The sequence below is a fragment of the Muntiacus reevesi genome, chromosome 2, assembly GCF_963930625.1.
Source record: "Muntiacus reevesi chromosome 2, mMunRee1.1, whole genome shotgun sequence".
Classification (NCBI taxonomy): Eukaryota; Metazoa; Chordata; class Mammalia; order Artiodactyla; family Cervidae; genus Muntiacus; species Muntiacus reevesi.
In genome coordinates this window covers 214,902,304-214,921,209 of record NC_089250.1, presented here as the reverse complement: position 1 = coordinate 214,921,209, position 18,906 = coordinate 214,902,304, and positions in this window count along the sequence as shown.

The following is an 18,906-nucleotide window of genomic DNA, read 5'->3' as shown; positions in this document are numbered from 1 at the left end:
AAGCTGCCTCATTTCCCTCTTGTTCGAAGGAGGGCTTGGGGTCAGAGAGGTTAAGTTCCCCCAGCTGGTAAATGGCAGAACCAGAAATTAAACCTGGGTAGGACTGAGCTTTGGACATGGCACAATTTCTCTGCCCCATCCTGTGGATTGAAAGACCAAGACTCTTCCAGTCAAGGGACAAGGTCCCTCTTCTTCAGCTCAGCGATGATCTGGCAGATGAATGCTAAAGTTTTTTTTTAATTTTATTTTTTTCCTTCAAGTTTCCATCTGTTCACACAGCAACAGAATTTATGCACGCTCAGGCACCATCTGTGACCGCAGCCCCATTTCCAAATCCAAACGCATGTTTCCCTTTTATGCTTACCGTGCCCGATGGGGTGGTGGTCCTGAATAAATAACTTGTCTTGGATTGCCAGCATCCCAGGAAGCTCCATGGGAATTTTCCTCTTAGGAGGGAGGTAGGAGGAAAGGATTTTGCTAAACTGGAATGTTATTTTTCTGACGCGGGCTGTTTTAGCCGGCTGACATTTCGGCGGGCTCCCATCTGTTGGCTGCGTTTCTCGCCATCTCTTTGTTGTGGTTGATAGCAGATGACGCACGAGTGTGTGTGTGCGCGTGTGCGAATGTGCACCTGTGCGGGCACCGCACACCTGCCTTCCACGTCTTTGAGAGCTCTTCTCCCCATCACCCCACCTGGAGGGCCACTGCGGTCACAGTCACATAACCTGAGGTTTGGGGAGGGGTGATCCGGCTTGACGAGCGGAGGAAGCGGGGACTCGGTGGGGCCCGTGGCCTCCTGGGTGCCTAGCGCTCTGAGAGCCCAGGACTCAGGCCCTCTCCTCCTCTAGCTCAGGAGTCTCCAAACCCAGCTGTGTCCTGGTGCCCAGGCATTCAGTGTAGAAGTCCCTCCTCCCCCAGTCCTTTTCTGGTCTGCCTGGAGGTTCTCTGACTATACCGTGGCCAGGTCGCCCTCCCTGGTAGTTGCAGCTCCTTTCGCAAGGCGTCCTGTTCCGTCAGCGCGGCTTTTGGGGCTGGCCCCTGCTTTCCTTGTGCCTGGACAGAACCTCTGCCTGCTGCGGCCTCTCCAGGGCACCCCGTCTCCCAGGCCTGCCCACCCTCGTCCAGAAGGCTGCCTGCCCACTGCCTCCTGCCCTGAGAGCTGCTCCTGGGTCTCTTGGGGGTGACTACCCTACACCCGTCTCCTCCTGGACCCCATAGCTTGGGTGGCCTATGCTTCCTGGGTGTGTGGGGCACTGGGGACAGAGTCCAGTGTGCACATGGCTTGGGGAGCTTCTGCTCCCTGGCAGGAGGGGGAGTTACACGAGGGGAGGTGCCGCAGCGTCGAGACCCTTTCCTCGGAGGGTCTGAGGTGATCAAAGGCCGCAGTCCACACAGAGAGCTTGGCCCAGGGTCCTGCAGGGCCCAGGGGCAGGCTTTTCAGCATTTTGAGCTTCTCTGTCAGCCCCAGAGAGCACTGAAATTGAAGGGGAGAGGGGACACTTTGATGTCCCCAGGTGGTTCCTGGTGTCAGCATGCCCCCAAACCTAGCTATTAAACATCAGGGCTTTTCTATGATAATAATTACTTATGTTTTTGGGTCTTCCTGAAAACTTATTTTAAAATTATTAAATACTATAAACATCATTAAATATCTCAGTAATACAGAAAGTTGTGTTACTTCTCCCGCTAAACCCTCTTTCCTAACACAAGGGCTCTGCCTTTGGTACACTCCTCCCCACCTTCCTGGAGCTGCTGCGACTCTATGCGGTACACGCTGCTTTACAGGCTGGGGCCCCTGAGTGTTCACTCTGCTGGATCCGGTACTCAGAGAGCCATGTGGCCCAGCGATTCCTGTGCTCACAGCAGCTCTTCCGGATGACAGATCTGAGGCTTCAGGGTCAGGGGACAGGCCCAAGGGCACGCAGCTGCTTCAGGGTGCTCAGAGATCCAAGGACTCCTGGTCAGCCCCAGGGGTCCCCCTGCTCCTCCTTACAACCCTCAGGAGGGCAGGGCCATGGATGGAAGACATCCCTATGGCCCATTTTACACTAAGACACTTGGGTCTAGACAGGTGAGGGGACTCGCCCAGTATCCTACTGGTTATGAAACCTGTGGACTGTATCTCAGAAGTGTCTCCCAAATCTCCCCTTCCATCCGACACACTTGGCAGAACTTTCTCAAAGTATGTCAGAGCCCACCCCGTCCGCTGACCTTCCTCTGGGCCTTGGCACGGCATTCAAGACTCGTCACATACGTAGTGGTGGAGCACAGGGTTTAAGGGCAGTGACTGAAATCAGAGAGACCTGGGTTTCAATGGTTCCTTGCTCTGTGACCCTGGACAGAACTGTTCCTTCTGTCTGGAATATTTTCTCCCATCCTTCCCCTGGAGGAAAACTTCTACTCATCCTTCAGGACCCAGATGTCAAGGAAGCCTTCCAAATTTCCCCAGGCATTCCGTCTGGCATGCTCCATGAGCCCCATGCCTGGACTGCACATCTTTTCTTTGAATGTTCTCACAGTGAGAGGCTGTACCTAGGCTTTCTGGAGGCCCACCGGGTCATCAGCATTGAGAGTTGGCCAGATGGACTCATCATCGCCGTGTTGCAGGAGGAATGTAACACAGCAGTGTACACCCGCAAAGTCCAGGGCCCCTTCTGTTGGCACAGACACACCTCCCCCCCTGGTGGCCCTCTCGTGTGGCCGCGGGCTTGTGAGCATCTGGGTGTTCTGACCAGCCGCTTGCCAGGCCCTGCAGGGGGTGAGGGGCACAGCTCTGGGAGGATGATCAAGATATATTAATACATTTTCTCTTAATTAAAAACTAATGAGCCGTGTTTCCCCAGCTGGTCAGTGCTGTTGGGGCCATGTCTTACCAGCGGAGGTTTGGCCTGTGGCTGTGCGTGAGGCAGGGCTTCTGGGAGCGGGCAGGGGGCCGTGGAGAGCGCTGCTGAGGGTCCACCAAGCCTGCAGGGCCCGTGGAAGGCCCATTTGCAGACCCACAACTGAGCCACTCGGTGGGGCCTCTGCAGCCTGAGAAAGAGCTGGGCTGGACCCCGGGTGGGACAGGCCTCACGCTTCTCGCTCTGGGCATTGCCTTGTGCCTTGGCTTGTCCCTGCCTGGAGCCCCCGCCTCACTCTCACGTACTGGGGCGTCACAGTGTGGGCTCAGGGGTCCACTGAGGCCTCCCTTCAGGGTGACGGTGCTCGGGGGTCACCTTTGCGCCCCGCACCCACCCTGCTGAACCGCGGCAGTGAGCACAGCTTGCAGCATCTCTCACCAGCAGGGGGAGGTTGACCTTCGTTCAGCTAAGACTTGGGACGCCTGCATGTGTCTGCCGGACCCTGCCCCTCTGAGTGGGCAAGTCCCAGTCCCTGAGAGCTGATGGCATAGCAGGTGAGGTCTGGCTGAGCAATCTTGGATGTGCTACCTCCCTCCTGCGTCTCCCCGGGGCTTCCATTTGCAAAGTGAAGGCGAGAATACTGCCGATCTGGGCTATTGGGAGCAAGATGATGACACAGTGCAAAGTGGGGAAAGCCTTCTAAGCTCACAGCAGCATCCTGCTGGGAGCGGTCAGCTGGCACAGCTGGCCTGGGCACTGAGGGCCACCACACGGAGTGAGGCTGTGAGGGGAGCCCCGCGCACTGTTCCTGCTCTTGAGATCTGATGTTGCGGTGGGAGAGGGACCAGCACTGAACAGACGATCCCAGATACAGTCACGTCCCGCTGTGCCCAAGTGGACCAGCGCTGCTCGGGCCTTCAAAACGCAGCCTAGGGAGCAAGGCTGCTGGGGTGGGGGGCGGCAGGGGGCAGGCTGTCTCACATCATGGTGGCGGGTCCTCCTGCTTTCAAACAGCTTTGCAGCATCTAGCAGGTGGAGGCCATCTGGATCCCTTGGGGACTAGGTGGGTGGTAATGAGTTTCAGCATCACTGGCCTGCACGCCATTGCCTGATGGGGATACAGGAGAGGGGGCCTCTGACTGGGAATCCACGTCTGCTCTTCCCTCTGCCGTCTCCTCCTGCCCCCAGGGTGTGAAACCTTGTAGCAGCAGATTCTCCAGACACCAGAACCCTAGGAGACTGGTCCTAAAGGGCCCCCAGGAGAACTGGGTCCAGCCTTCTCCGGTGTTGAGCAGGAAGATGCAAACACCAATAGATCTGAATCTCAGGGCCCAAGAACTTGGGCCAGGCTTCTCCCTTCACTGGGCCTCAGTTTCCCTGAGTACAATGGGAGTGCTGTGCAAGATGGGTGCTGACCACCTTTTCATCTGTGATATGCTCATTTTCATTAAAAAAAAACAACAAAAAACCACAATTGCAAGAAACATGATAAAGCCTTGTCAGTCTTCATTTTCCAAGTTTTCTGTGTGTTTTTTTTTTTAATCAGAAGACAAAATGTGATTAGATCATATGCTAGGCTAACTGTTCCCAAAACAGAATTGAAGCATTTGAATATGTTTGCAAGAGGGAAGCAAAGTGGAGGAAGCTGTGGGGAATTAGCGCTGATTTCTCCCCAGGGTGGGCCCCCTTGGGGACTTGGGGGGCTGTGGGTGTTGCCTTGGGGAGCAGGAGCCCCAGAGTGGGGAGGGTGTGCTTTCCCTGTGACCTAACTGTATGCAAGGCTGAGGTGTGTGGGGGCCAGTGTCCCCATGTCCATTCATTCACACTCACTCATTCATTCCCTCTGGAGACATGAGTGGAGCACTCAACCCTCCTGGTCGGGAGGACGGCTGTGCTTCCTGCAGAGCCCTGGGCTGGCTCGAGACCTGGGGAGACACAAGGGGGCTGCAGCTCTGTGTGATGGGGTGTGGAGGGTCGGGAAGGCTGATGCTGGAGCAGAGGCGAGGGGACCGGCCTTTCCAGAAGAGAAGTGGCCTGTGTGAAGGCCAGGTCAGGAGCAGCCTGGCCCACAGGGGCCGTAAGCAGATTGTCAGGCCATTGTGTCAGGAGCTAGGAACTCAGGAGTGGCAGTCTGGGGCTGGAGAGGCTGGTGGGTGGGATCCAGTGAGTGACCTGGGTGAGTGCAGGCCTGGAGGGGATGGAGTCATCTCTGTGTGTAGGGCTGTGCGCCCTCCCTTGGGGAGCTGCCAGGTCAGCTGAGGATGTCCCTCACTGGGAGGGTCACCAGCTGGCCCCCCCAGGCCGAGTCACACCCTAACTTCTGTTTCATAACCGGAGGCCAGACTGTTGAAGAGGCTAGCAGTGCTCCTAAGAATTACCTGGTCCCTGAAGACAGAGCTTTAGGGACCACAGAGAGTCTTGAGCCCAACGCTATAGGTGGGGAAACAGAGGCGTAGGGAGATGAGGGCGTGGAGAATCGTCATTCCCAGCAGAGGCGGGGTTAGAACGTGGTCTTCTGGCTCACTGTGGCCCCTCTGCTCAGAGCACTGGACAGTGACCAGCGTCCTCTGGTGTGATGTGGCTGCTGCCAGTGGCTTTGGTGGAGGGTGTAGAGAAAGTGGGGAGCCTCTCTCTGCAGTTCTGGATAAAGGAGATGGACACAGGCCTCATCTGCAGGAAACTCCCCCGACGAGGCAGGATCTGATGTTTGCAGGTGCTGCGCTGGAGGAGGCAGACACTAGAGGGGGGGCCTGCTAGGCATCTTGGAGGATAGTGGTGGGGGGGATAGGGTGGGCAGGCCACAAGCCCAGGAAAGAGGACTAAGGATGAATTTAGTGATTGTAAGACCTCAGAAACAAGTGGTGAAACAGCTGAGCCAGGGGAACTCAGAGACAAGAAATACCCGGGAAGGGGCAGGGCTGAGTGCCAGGCTGGGCCATCTCTCCCATCCTCCGCGAATGCTGTCCCACCACCCCGCAGTGGCTGAGATTACAGAGGGCCGACAGATGCACTCAAATATGGTTTTATTCAAAGAATGCACTTAATTAGGTATTTATGCCTGTGGTTCTGAGTCCAAAGTTTTCTCTCTTTTTGGCATGCAATCCAGGAATGTTATTGAAGATCATCTGCAGAGGAGTATCTGGATAGTTGGAAAGTAATAAAGCAGATGGTCCCACTGTTAAAGCTGACCTTTCTCTCCCTTCTCGTGGCTAAGCAGGGCAAGACTGGGTCCTGGTGCCACTCATGTGGGTGCCTCACTGTGCAGAGCACCTGGGCCTTTGCAGCCAGCCTGGGCCCACGGCTGGGAGACTTGGGGCCTCCCAGAAGGCCAGCTGGAAGGGCCAGAGCCACTGAACGATGGGGCATCTGAGGCCCAAAGTCATGCAGTAGAGTGACCCCTGTACCACTTGAGACAGCAGCCTGTCCCTGCACAGACAGGAGCCCCACCCAGTCCTATGGCCCCCCTAACTTTCCAGAATCAGGAGAAAGAGTGTCCAGCTTGCTGTTCTCAGACAGGTAAGGCTCACAGCTGAGCATCGTGGTCCTGAGCTCAGGGGAGGGCAGGAGCCATGGCTTGGGGTCTGGAGGATTCCCGAGTGTCCTGGGTCTGACCCACACCCATTGCCTTCTTGGCCTGTCCTGATCTCTCTTCTTGGTCTCTCTCATCTGCCCCCATCACTGCCTGGGGTGTGGGTCAGAGGGGCAGCCCAAGTGCTCCAGGCCTAAGCTTCCCCTCATGGGGCAAGTCAAGTCCTCCAGGGGCCATGGGTGCCTCCCCCTGCCTGGTACCCCACAGGCCTGTGGTGTAAATGCAGATGTTCAGTACCTACCTTCAGTTGCAAAGAACATAATCTGACTTCATTATTGACCATCCAATGATGTTCATGTGTAGAGCCATCTCTTCAGTTCAGTTCAGTTCAGTCAGTCAATCATGTCCAAGTCTTTGCGACCCCACGGACTGCAGCACGCCAGACTTCTCTGTCCATTATCAACTTGTGGAACTTACTCGAACTCACATCTATTGAGTTGGTGATGCCATCCAACTATCTCATCCTCTGTCGTCCCCTTCTCCTGCCTTCAATCTTTCCCAGCAACAGGGTCTTTTCCCATGAGTCAGTTCTTTGCATCAGGTGGCCAAAATATTGGAACTTCAGCTTCAGCATCAGTCCTTCTAATGAATATTAAGGACTGATTTCCTTTAGGACTGACTGGTTGGATCTCCTTGCAGTCCAAGGGACTCTCAAGAGTCTTCTCTAACACCACAGTTCAAAAGCATTAGTTCTGTACTCAGCTTTCTTTATAGTCTAACTCTCATATCTACACATGACTACTGGAAAAACCATAACTTTGACTAGATGGACTTTTGTTGGCAAAGTAATGTCTCTGCTTTTTAATATGCTGTCTAGGTTGGTCATAGTTTTTCTTCCAAGAAGCAAGCATCTCTTAATTTCATGGCTGCAGTCACTATCTGCAGTGATTTTGGAGTACAAGAAAATAGTCTGTCACCGTTTCCATTGTTTTCCCATCTATTTGCCACGAAGTGATGGGACTGGATTCCATGATCTTAGTTTTTTGAATGTTGAGCTTTAAGCCAACTTTTTCACTCTCCTCTTTCACTTTCATCAAGAGGCTCTTTAGTTCTTCCTTGCTTTCTGCCATAAGGGTGATGGTCATCTGCATATCTAAGGTTATTGATATTTCTCCCAGCAATCTTGATTCCAGCTGTGCTTCAATCCAGCCTAGCATTTCGCAGGATGTACTCAAGTCATCTCTTGGGTTGTTGGAAAAGGCATTTACTATAACTAGCATGTTCTCTTGACAAAACTCTGTTAGCCTTTGTCCCACTTCATTTTGTAGTCCAAGGCCACACTTGCCTGTTATTCTGGGTATCTCTTGACTTCCTACTTTTGCATTCTAATCCCCTATAATGAAAAGGAAATCTTTCTTAGGTGTTAGTTCTAGAAGATGTTATAGATCTTCATAGAACTGGTCAACTTCAGCTTCTTCGGCATCAGTGGTTGGGGCACAGACTTGGATTACTGTGATGTTGAATGACTTGCCTTGGAAACTAACTGAAATCAATCTGTCGTTTTTGAGGTTGCACCAAGTGCTGCATTTAAGACTCTGTTGTTAAATCCATGGCTGATTCATGTCAATGTATGGCAAAAACCCCTACAATATTGTAAAATAATTAGCCTTCAACTAATAAAAATAAATGAAAAAAAAGAGACTATAAATAGTAAAAAAAAAAAAAAAAAGAAGAAGACTCTGTTGTTGACTCTGAGGGCTGCTCCATTTCTCCCACGGGATTCTTGCCCAGAGGAGTGATTCCGTCCACAGTAATGGAGGTTGTCATGCATACTCAGTCTCTCTGCAACCCTGTGACTGCGGCCCGCCAGGTTCCCCTATCCATGAAGTGGGCTGCCATGCCCTCCCGCAGGGCACCTTCCTGACCCAGGGATCAAGCTTGTGTCCTGCACTGCAGGCAGATTCTTTACTGCTGAACCACCAGGGAGGCCCGACAGAATGGTCATCTAAATTAAATTAACTCATTCCTGTCCATTTTAGTTCACTGATTCCTAAGATGTCAATGTTCAGTCTTGTCATTTCCTGCTTGACCACATCCTGTTTGCCTTGATTCATGGACCTAACATTCCAGGTTCCTGTGCAGTATTGTTCTTTAAAACATCGGACTTAATTTTCACCACCGGACACATCCACGGCTAACTGTTGTTTCCACTTTGGCCAATTCATTCTTGAATCTTTTAGTAATTACCCTCTGCTCTTCCCCAGTAGCATATTGGACACCTTCTGACCTGAGAGACTCATCTTTCAGTGTCATATCTTTTTGCCTTTTCATACTGTTCATGAGGTTCTCCAGGCAAGAATGCTGGAGGGAATTGCCATTCCCTCCTCCAATGGACCATATTTTGTCAGAACGCTTCACTATGACCCATCCCTCTTGGATGACCCTGCACGGCATGGCTCATAGCTTCATTAGTTATGCAAGTTCCTTTGCCACAATAAGGTTGTGATCCATGAAGGAGATCTGAAGATGGAGTAGCTCTACATAGTCAGCCAAAAAAGACCTGGAGCTGACTCTGGCTCAGATCATCAGCTCCTTATAGCAAAATTCAAGCTTAAACTAAGATTCAAGGGATTATATCTAGTAGTCAGAGTGCCTGAAGAAATATGGACAGATGTTCATAACACTGTACAGGAGGCAGTGACCAAAACCATCCCAAAGAAAAAGAAATGCAAGAAGGCACAGTGGTTTTTTGAGGAGGCTTTACAAATAGCTGAGGAAAGAAGAGAAGAGAAAGGCAAGGGAGAAAGGAAGATATATCCACCTGAATCCAGAGTCCCAGAGAATAGCAAGGAGAGATAAGAAGGCCTTCTTATATGAACAATTCAAAGAAATAGAAGAAAACAATAGAATGGAAAAGACTAGAAAATTCAAGAAACCGAGTTTTGTCAAATTTCTTGAAGATCTCAAATCTTCAATGGAATTGGAGATATCAAGGGAACATTTCAAGTAAGGATGGGCATGAAAAAGGACAGAAACAGTAAGAATTTAAGAGAAGCAGAAGAGATTAAGAAGAGGTGGTAAGAATACACAGAACTATACAAGAAAAGTCTTAATGACCCAGACAACCACAATGGTGTGATCACTCACCTAGAGCCAGACATCCTGGAATGTGAGGTCAGTGGCTCTTAGGAAGCATTACTATGAACAAAGCTAGTGAAAGTGATGAAATTCCAGCTGAGCTACTTAAACTCCAAAAAGGTGATGGTGTTAAAGTGCTACACTCAATATATCAGCAAATTTGGAAAACTTGGCAGTGGCCACAGGACAGGAAAAAGTCAGTTTTCATTCCAATCACAAAGAAGGGCACTGCCAAAGAGTATTCAAACTACTATACAATTGCGCTCATTTTACATGCTAGCAAGGTTCTACTCAAAAGCCTTCAGGCTAGGCTTCAGCAGTATGTGAATGGAGAACTTCTAGATATTCAAGCTGGGTTTAGAAAAGGCAGAGGAACCAGAAATCAAATTGCCAACATTTATTGGATCATGGAGGGAATTCCAGAAAAGCGAGGGAATTCCAGAAAAATACCTACTTCTGCTTCATTGACTAGGCTAAAGCCTTTGACTGTGTGGATCACAACAAACTGTGGAAAATTCTTAAAGAGGCAGGATTAAGAAGCAACAGTTAAAACTGGACATGGAACAACTGACTGGTTCAAAACTGGAAAAGGAGTGTGCCAGAGCTATATACTGTCACCTTGTTTATTTAATTTACATGCAGAGTACATTTTGCAAAATGTCAAGATGGGTGAATCACAAACTGGGAGCAATTTGAAATATCAACAACCCCAGATGTCCAGAAGATACCACTGTAAAGGCAAAAAGTGAAGAAGTGAAAGTGTTAGTCACTCAGTTGTGTCCGACTCTTGGTGACCTATTGACTGTAGCCTGCCAGGCTCCTCTGTCCATGGAATTCTCCAGGCAAGAATACTGGAGTCAGTTGCCATTTCCTTCTCCTGAGGATATTCATGACCCAGGGATGAAACCTGGGTCTCCTGCATTGCAAGTAGATTCTTTACCATCTCAACCACCAAAGAGCCTCTTGATGAGGGTGAAAGAGGAGAGAGAGAAAGCTGGCTTGAAGCTCAACATTAAAAAAATAAGATCCTGGCATCCAGTCCCATTAATTCATGGCAAATAGAAGGTGAAAAAATGGAAGCAGTGACGGATTTTATTTTCTTGAGCTCCAAAATCACTGTAGACTGTGACTGCAGCCATGAAATTAAAAGACGCTTGCTGCTTGGAAGAATATCTATGACCAACCTAGACAGCATATTAAAAAGCAGAGACACATTATTTTGCCAACAAAGGTCCATATAGTCAAAGTTATGGTTTTCCAAGTAGTCATGTATGGATATGAAAGTTGGACCATGAAGAAGGCTGAGCACCAAAGAATTGATGCTTTCAAATTGTGGTGCTGGAGAAGATTCTCGAGGGTCCCTTGGACTGCAAGGAGATCCATCCAGTCCATCCTAAAGGAGATCAGGAGATCATTGGAAGGACTGGTGCTGAAGCTGAAACTCCAATACTTTGGCCACCTGATGGGAAGCGCCGACTCACTGAAAAGGACTCTGATGTTGGGAAAGATTTAAGGCAAAAGGAGAAGGGGACAACTGAGGATGAGTTGGTTGGATGGCATCACCAACTCATTGGACATGAATTTGAGCAAACTCTGGGAGATAGTGGAGTACAGAGGAGCCTGGCATGTTATAGTTCATTGGGTCACAAAAGTTGGACAAAACTTAGGGGCTAAGCAGCAACAAAGTGCCCACCTGCCTGTAGAGGCTGTGCGTCTGGACAGGAAGGTGATATTGCCCTTTATCCACTAGGTTGGGATGAGGCTGCTGGCCTCCTGCATGCTGTAGTGGGCTGAGCCTGCAGTGGGCAAGCTGGCACAATGGGAGAGCTGGATTCGATGGTTGAGGTTGTGAGATCCATGCAGAGAGAGCCCCACACTGGAGTGCATGCCCTTCTCCAGGAGTCGGCCGTTGGATGGTGGGGAGTACAGGGTTGTGGCTGCCCAGGCTGTCACTGTGGGCCAGTCCCCCTCATCTGTCACCGGCCTCCGAGGGGTCTGCTGGAGGGGCCGGTGTGTGGGTGGGGGTGGGCGAGGGAGAGGGGACTGATGGGCTTTGGGGATCATTCAGTTGGTCCTTCCCAATTCCCAGTGCTGAGGGCCCCCTGGAGGGGGCTGGTGTCTGGCCAGGGTGGGGCAGGGCAAGCGGCATGGTGGCTAGGGGCCCAGGGAGGCAGGCAGGGGCCCACTCTGTGTCCTGGCTCTGTGCTCACCCAAGGCCAGGAATCACCCAGCTGTTTAACTGCCCCAGCCTCCTCTTGACCTATGACCTGACAGTGATGATAATCCTACCATAAATAAAATCCTCCCCTAGCACATGGGAATCCTCACTACCCAACTGCTGCTCCTGTTTCAACATTCCCACAGAGGAGCGGTCCTGTCGGGCACTGACGGGGATGTGATGGGTCAACAGAAGTTCTCACTCCAAGGCTGACGACTGGTTTTGGCCCAGCCCCACCGCTCGCGGGAAAGGAGGGAGACTGTCTCACCGCTCGGCAGGCACAGGTTAGATGTGTGAGAGGCTCCCTAAAGCGGGGGGCTGGCTGCTCTGAGAGGGCACCCTCTGGAGCTCGCTGAAGGCAGGAGTGACCGTAGTGGGAGGAAGGGTGAGTGGACCAGAGTGCCCTCACGATTCTCAGCACCGACTGTAGTCACCCCTGATCGGGGGTGAGACAGGCCCGCCTCTGAGCAGGCAGCTCCCAGAGTCCCCTCTTGCTCCTGGGGCTCAAGCACCCTGGAAGCAGGCAGGCTCCTATTTGGCCCAGGCTATGCTCCTGTCCTGGGCACCTGGGTGGGGGTGAGGCTTTCAGAGGTCGTTTTCAGGCAAAGGAGAAGGAGGAAAACAGAGTTGAGAAGCTGGCTGGTGAGAGGAAAGTATCTTCAGAAATTCAGGAGAGCTGAGTCAGCCTGTGAAAGCAGACCTCAGCCAACAGGGCCTGTATTCAGGCCACACGGCCCTTAGACTCTCTATTTTGGCATTCTGATTTAATTTATCTTGCAGGATGGGAGGGTCATGGAAGGACAGTCTATTAGCCCCGGCCCCATGGTGGGCTTGGAAGCCTCCTCCTCTGAGCTCCTTGCTGTGTGCAGACGGTGTTGTGACTGGAAGTTTCTCAGAATGAGTGCAGGGCATGTCCTGGAGCCCAAAGGGCCTGGGGTTGCCCATCGGGAGCCTGGAACCCAGAGAGGCCAGGCCTGGGCCAGGCCAAGAGAGATTCCAGCTCTAAGGGATGTGAACCTGCACCTTCCCCCCCCCCCCCCCCCAAGCTCTGTGTGTGCGAGGACTGTGAGTCACCATGAGACTTGGAAGAGCAGCACCCTGCCTCCTGCTTGTCCTCCGGTCTCCGCCGTCTCTAGAGACAGAGAGTGCTGTGTGGGAGGGGCCCGCACGGGGCTCAGGTTGCGCTGTGGTTTTGCTGGTGACGGGAGAGCTCGCTGCCCCTGCATCCTGGGCCTGGACCCCCGAGGGCGGCTTGTGCAGGTAGTGCTGCCGCTGTGGTGAAGCCGTGGGGCTCTCACCCTCCCCCCGGGCCTGTTCCGACCATGTCCAACATCCTCAGTGGCCACGGCTCGTTCGTGGCCGCGCCTTGTGACAGCTGCCAGCTCCCGCCTGTCTGCCCCCACCCCTGTGTGAGTGTGTCCAGGATCATCGTCTCCGTAAGCTGAGTGTGGCCCAGTCCTTAATCTCGGGACCTGGGGACACTCGCTGAGAGCTGGGGACGCAGGCATATCTCAGCGCGTGGGCGTCACCAAGTCGCCCCAGCTCTCCAGGGCAGCAATGAGCACCTGCTCCCAGCAGCATGGCACCTTGGGCCCTGGGAGGCCTCCCTTTGCTGGACACTCGCTGAGGGACCAGCACAAACCTCAGGGGTCTCCTCGGCCATTCCCGGCAACTGCGGCATTTGGTTTCAACCAGCCTCTCTGTTCTATCCCTAGTTTTCAAGGGTCTAGAAATCTGGTGTCTTCCGGGGAGAATGGAAGCACCTTGTTTCTAAAAACCATCCCCTCTAAGGACTAGAAGGTCTTGTACTGCCTGGACCAGAGAAAATTCCAGGGGGTAAGTCATTGCACTCTCGGCAGACAACATGCCAGGCATTTCGTTGCTTGAACCGATGGGTTTTGATACAGTTACAGTGGCAGCACCTCAGGCCTGGAGATCAACAGATGAGGATAAGCAATTCTTTAAAACAAAACAGTGATTACAGCTGCATTTCCAGTTAGATTGACTAAACAGATGTCAATACCTCTGCCTATGGAGACAAGCAGTATATGTCCTGGTGTGTTCCAGCCAGAGCCCTACTATGGAACATACACCCTGGCCTTTGCACTCCTTTCCAATGGGCTTGGACAACAGCCACAAGTCCTGGGGAACTGTCAAAATAAACACAGACAAATCGCTGTCACCCTCAAAGCACACCCAGGCCGGTCCGTGTGCCCCTCAGTGTTCCCTCAGTCTGTTCTTTGCCCCTTTCCCCTCCCTTTCCTCTTTCCTTCCCACCTTCCTTCTTTCCTTTCTTTTAAAGAACAAGGTCTAGAAAGGACCACCACAGCACGTCTAGAGAGGGTCTGCACGCAGGCGCTACACGTTGGGGTTGTGTCGGGGCCTAGGGAGTGGGGTCCTGTGGGCTTCACAGAACTTTCTCTCCCCACACAACTTGCCTGATCTTGCATGGACCCCTGTGCTGTGACGGTCTCAGGGCAGCAGTTCCTGGGTACAAGATGCTTTGGAGAGGAGCCGAGTGTGGCTGGCATGGCCCTGGGCACCCAAAGAGGTTTTGTCAAGGTGCTCAGGCTCCGGAGCCTGCGTCTGCTTCTCCAGCCCAAATCCCTCCCTCCTCCCCAGACAGCACTGGGAACCTCATGGATGGAAGTTTCAGAGGACACCTGCCTCGTTTGGGGCTTGATTCCCAGAGCCTGGCACAGCGTCTGGCCTGAAGCAACTCTTGTCAATGAGGAGACCGGGCCAGTGGCCCTTCCTAGGCTTCTCTGGATGATACCTACACAGGGTTCCTGTAGGACCTCCATCTCCCTCTTTCCTAGGAGGGTCATTTTTCCCCAGGAAAAAGTGCAGACTTCAACAGACAGCCCTAGGGTCTGCATGAGACCCTTTCAGGGGCCAGCAGTGGGGTGGAGATCTCCCTGAGCTGGTCAGGGAAGGCGGTGCAGACTTAAATATCACAAATGTAGTCGAGTGTGTCCACCTTCATCCCCACTGGTGTTTGTTGAGCTTGAGTCCTTGCTGAGGTTTGGCCGGAGGTGGCAGTCCCAGCAGAGAGGCTCCCGTCTGGAACGGGCTGCCAGGGGCCTCTCCTGGCCCAGCCCTCCTGGTTCTCCGGGCCTGCCGCCCCCACTGCAGGCTTCACAGCAGCCCTGGATGCTGCGGGTAGAGAGGGCGCCAGACGGTCCCAGGGGAGGCTGCTGCCCTCACGCGTGCTTTGCCCCTGGCCCTGGGGGCCCTGCCGGGCTGCTTGTCAGCTTCCTCCCTGCTGGGGTGATCTCTGCTCCAGGGGCAGGGTGGCCGAGGCAGGCTCTGAACTGAGGCCTACCTGACTCCCAAGCCCACACGGTCTTTTGGGGCTGCTTGTGGCCTCCAGATGGGGACAGGGAAGGAGAGAGGCTGTGGCCGCTGCAGAGGTGCTGGGCCTGGACCCCGCCAGCCTCCAGGTTCGCAGGAAGCATGAGGCTGCCCAGGGCCCCCCAGGCCTGCTGGCAGGAGCCCCGCTGTCCTGCCCCCAGGCCGCGGTGCAGGGCCAGCGGCAGCTGAGGACGGGCGCGTGGGACTCCTGGTCCTCTGGAGAGGAAGTGGGCTTCAACTCCTGTTTGAGCTCACCAATGCTTCTATAGTCACTGTCTGAGATTCAGTCCTTGGGCTCGTGTTAGGATAATCGTGTTCCGATGCCGTCTCCCTGGGTGGCTGTGTTCCGCGGGGGGTCTTATCGCTCCCTGCACAGTGCGCGCCTCCCAGGCCTGGCTGCTCCGGGATGTTTGCTGAATGAATGAGTGATTGGCGTGTTCAGGGCAGCTAAGGTTCTGGGTTCACAAGGCCAAGGAGAGGGGAGGAGCTGATATCAAGCTCGCTGCCTTCACAAAGCCCCCTGGGGCTGAAACTAACCATCTTTCAGTCCAGGCCCCTCCAGAGGGAGAGATGATGTGTTGAAAAGACAGATGCCTCTGCATCCAGAGCTCTCTTCAACTTCCCAGCGGTCATTTCCACCCCTTTTTTCATTCCTAGGAAGCCGTCTGGCCCAAACAGATGCCAGGTCCCTCCCAGGTAGGATGCACCCTGATGCTGACAGGCGGGTGAGGGGCCGAATGAGGGCAACATACTGTGTTGATCGTCAGGAGAGGCTTTACTGTGTGAAACTCGTGATTGCTGTCTCAGCAGTCAAACCTCGGGGTGCAGGAGACAGGGCTCAGAGAGTGAAAGGGGCACATTCTCCGGCCTCACTCCCTCACATGCCAACCAAGGGGCCCCCAGACGCCCCCACCTCCCCCAGGCCCTGAAGAGGAAAGAAGAGGGAGTCCAGGCCCAGAGGCCTGGCTGTGCCGGCCCACCTCTGCCTGCAGAGACCCCCTGGGCCTCTTGAAAGGGGAAGACCCCCCTCCCAGGTGGGGGCAGAGGGCTCCTTCTCCCCCTTATCTGCTTCAGGGGGAAACAGAGCGCTGTCCCCCTGTGCAGGCTCTGGAGCAAGGTCCTCCACTGGGAATCATCTGTTTCTTGCGTCTTAGTGGCCGGAGAGAAGTGAGTTTGTCTGTGAGACTCTGCAGAAATTCCAAGATCGAGGCAGGGACAGAGGCTGAGGAGACAGAATCTCGTTGAAGGGAGCACCCGCCCACTAGGTGCTCCTGAAGTCTCTGGGGCCTGGCCCAGGCCTGTGCTGCTCCTCAAGTAGAGTCTTGGGAGCACCTGGGGCCTGGGCATGCTCAGGGAGCACCCGCCCTTGTCTGAGGCTGGGGCCCAGTGCTGGGGTGGGATGCAAGTGATGAGAGGTCAGCTCGGGGCAATTCCGTAGCTGCCCCTCCAAGGAGGGCACCACCAAAGGCCTGAAGCTTTTATCTGGGGGTTCGGGATGACTCCTGTGTGTGTCTGCGTCTCTGTTATTGTGTGGGTGTTAGTCACTCAGTCGTGTCTGACTTTTGGGACCCTGTGGACTGTAGCCCACCAGGCTCCTCTGTCCATGGAATTCTCCAGGCAAGAATACTGGAGTGGGTTGCATTTCTTTCTCCAGGGGATCTTCCCAACCCAGGGTTCAAGCCTGGGTTTCCTGCATGGCAGGCAGATTCCTGTGTGTGCCCATGTCTGTATGTCTGAGTTCACACTCCTGTGTGTGCTTGTGTGTGCTCATGCCTGTGTGTGTTTCTGCATGAGGCCATGTGTGTGCTCACAAAACCCTGCACAGCCACTCTGGCCTCCCTCCAGAAAGTTGTCCTTCTCTCCTCAGCCTTGCTATTGATCTTCCCCCCACTAACCAACTCTAGCCCTGACCTGGACAGGACTGTGTGTCCCGTGGGGTTCCCCTGTGACCCTGGAGGCCTGACACTGCCTGTTGACTGTTGGAAGCATCTGAAAAGCAGGAGTGGATCTGAGATCCTGGTTCCTGGACTTCCAGGCCCAGGTCAGTCTCCCACCTCTCCTGATGCATAGCCCTCTGACCTTTTGTTTTCTCATCTGTGGAATGGGTATTCTGATGACTACACAGTTGATTCAAAAGAACAAATGTCAAACCCCAGCACCATGTCAGGCTCATAGCAAACTCTCTGGAAGATAGCACTCTGGATGTCTCGAGTTTGTTCTGTTAGGAGTACTGGGGAGGAATAAATCCTGAGGGTATTTTCCAGTTGCATCTAAAGTCAGAGACAAAAGTAGGAACAGATCCAGGTTCTGAGGAATTAAGTTCGCATGGAAGAGTGTGTCACACAGCACCTTATTATTATTACTGTTACTAATAGTGCATAACAGTAGCAATTACGAATTTGAACAGCTACAACCACAGCTAACATTTGCGGAGTGTCTACACTGTGTCAGTTGCTGAACAATGTGTGTTACCCTGATCTACTATTTCCTGTCATCCTTGCAACAATCCCATTTTATAAATGAGCAAATGGGGGATTCCCTGGTGGTCCAGTGGTTAGGACTCACTGCTTTTCCTGCCAGAGCCCAGGGAACAAAGATCCTGCTAGCCATGTGGTGTGGCCCCCACCCCCCCAAAAAAGAGTAAATGGACCTATCTCCCTGTGTGTTTACAATTGCTTGCATCATTTAGATAAAATCAAGAGCAAGTGTGATATGGTGAGAAAGTCCAGAACTGACAGTCAGAAATCCTGGAACTTAGGCTTAATTGTGCCACCAAAGCATCCCAGGGACGCAGGCAAGTCATTCTCTCAAATCTTCACCGAGCCCCGCTGTACTTCTTAATGGAGGTTTTTGCTACATCACCACGGTGCCTCTGCACACACGGCTTCTCTACCCAGGTGCTGGGGTTGCTCGGACCCCACTTGTCCGCCAGGCTCCAGGACCTGGGACGCCCACCCCTTGCCTCCTAACCACAGATTGGCGACGTTCCCTGTGAGCGCTCTGTGTGTGGGCGCCCTCCGTGCTGAGCCCAGCAGCGCCGAGAGGTGGGAGCGGCCGGGGCCTTGCTCACAGACGCAGCTTTCAGGAGGCCTGCGGTTGCCATTTGAAATTCCATTAGGCGGTAACTTGAGAGAGAGCTTGTCTGCATTTGGAAACAGATTTGAATAACATTTCTGGTTTGTCCCAAGCTTTTCCTGGGGATCTTGACAGGATCAGGGAACAGGCTGTGGATGGAGTCGGGGCGCCCTGGGGGTGGAGGGGAACTTGCCGGGACCTGCTTGCTTTTCTGCGCACTCAGGCCACCTGCCGCCCTGGGCACCTGTGCACTCACAGCCGGAGCCGTTTCCTGGAGCGGGCCACTGCCCAGGGGATGTGCACATGTGGTGTCTCCCCCAAGGTGGCACTTGTTTTAGAAGGCCACATGCTTTCTAATTAGACCACGAATGTGTGCTCCATCCTTTTGTTTTTGGGGATTTGGTCTCTCACTGGATCCCTCTCTCGAGTTTTCCTTCAGGAAAACTGTTCCTTTCTTCTTGTCTGTTCCTACCTTCTTGTCCACCTATCTACCTGGGGGCCTGCCCGCCGGTGTCCACCTGACTGCTCTCTTCCTCTGTCACTTCCGTCTCCTTTCCTGCCTTCTCCTTCAGCCTCATGTTTTTCTATTTATTTTATGTATATAACAACTCCTCCACAGCATAGCTCCATGAACTTTACAAATAGCAGCTCATGTCATCCTCACAAAAGCGCAGTGAGGAGAGTACTGCAATCACCTGAGGTTAAAGTGGCCTTTGTAGGTTTGGGGGAACTGCGGAGGCCTGGGGGTCGGG